We start from the raw sequence: 1,415 nt of genomic DNA, 5'->3' as shown, positions 1-1,415 counted from the left end.
TTACTTTGCATTTTCCATTCGGTAGTCTACATCTACAAATGTGTAATCATTTTAGTTGAATAATTTAAGTAAAAATGTTGTAGGTCAACTTAAGTTGGGGTCACTGACAGATGCTGTGATTTTATATTTGTCAGCAGGTGGCGCTATTCAAATCAAAAACAGCCTACGTGCAGTACATTAGTACTTGTTATACAGACTACATACAGTACATTAGTACTTGTTATACAGACTACGTACAGTACATTAGTACTTGTTATACAGACTACGTACAGTACATTAGTACTTGTTATACAGACTACGTACAGTACATTAGTACTTGTTATACAGACTACGTACAGTACATTAGTACTTGTTATACAGACTACGTACAGTGCATTAGTACTTGTTATACAGACTGCGTACAGTGCATTAGTACTTGTTATACAGACTGCGTACAGTGCATTAGTACTTGTTATACAGACTGCGTACAGTGCATTAGTACTTGTTATACAGACTGCGTACAGTGCATTAGTACTTGTTATACAGACTGCGTACAGTGCATTAGTACTTGTTATACAGACTGCGTACAGTGCATTAGTACTTGTTATACAGACTACTTACAGTGCATTAGTACTTGTTATACAGACTGCGTACAGTGCATTAGTACTTGTTATACAGACTACTTACAGTGCATTAGTACTTGTTATACAGACTACGTACAGTGCATTAGTACTTGTTATACAGACTACGTACAGTGCATTAGTACTTGTTATACAGACTGCGTACAGTGCATTAGTACTTGTTATACAGACTGCGTACAGTGCATTAGTACTTGTTATACAGACTGCGTACAGTGCATTAGTACTTGTTATACAGACTGCGTACAGTGCATTAGTACTTGTTATACAGACTGCGTACAGTGCATTAGTACTTGTTATACAGACTGCGTACAGTGCATTAGTACTTGTTATACAGACTGCGTACAGTGCATTAGTACTTGTTATACAGACTGCGTACAGTGCATTAGTACTTGTTATACAGACTGCGTACAGTGCATTAGTACTTGTTATACAGACTGCGTACAGTGCATTAGTACTTGTTATACAGACTACCTTCCCTCTTATCTATCTAATGCATGTTAAGTTTTCATTTTAAAAATCAAGTACAACATTTTTTTTCTCCGACATGAATACTGTGGTTAATACAACGGGGAGCACTGTGGTTAATATAACGGGAAGCACTTTGGCTAATACAACGGGAAGCACTTTGGCTAATACAACGGGAAGCACTGTGGCTAATACAACGGGAAGCACTTTGGCTAATACAACGGGAAGCACTTTGGCTAATACAACGGGAAGCACTTTGGCTAATACAACGGGAAGCACTTTGGCTAATACAACGGGAAGCACTGTGGTTAATACAACGGGAAGCACTGT

This window comes from Salmo salar, chromosome ssa06, assembly GCF_905237065.1.
Source record: "Salmo salar chromosome ssa06, Ssal_v3.1, whole genome shotgun sequence".
Classification (NCBI taxonomy): domain Eukaryota; kingdom Metazoa; phylum Chordata; class Actinopteri; order Salmoniformes; family Salmonidae; genus Salmo; species Salmo salar.
This window is presented reverse-complemented; position numbering follows the sequence as displayed.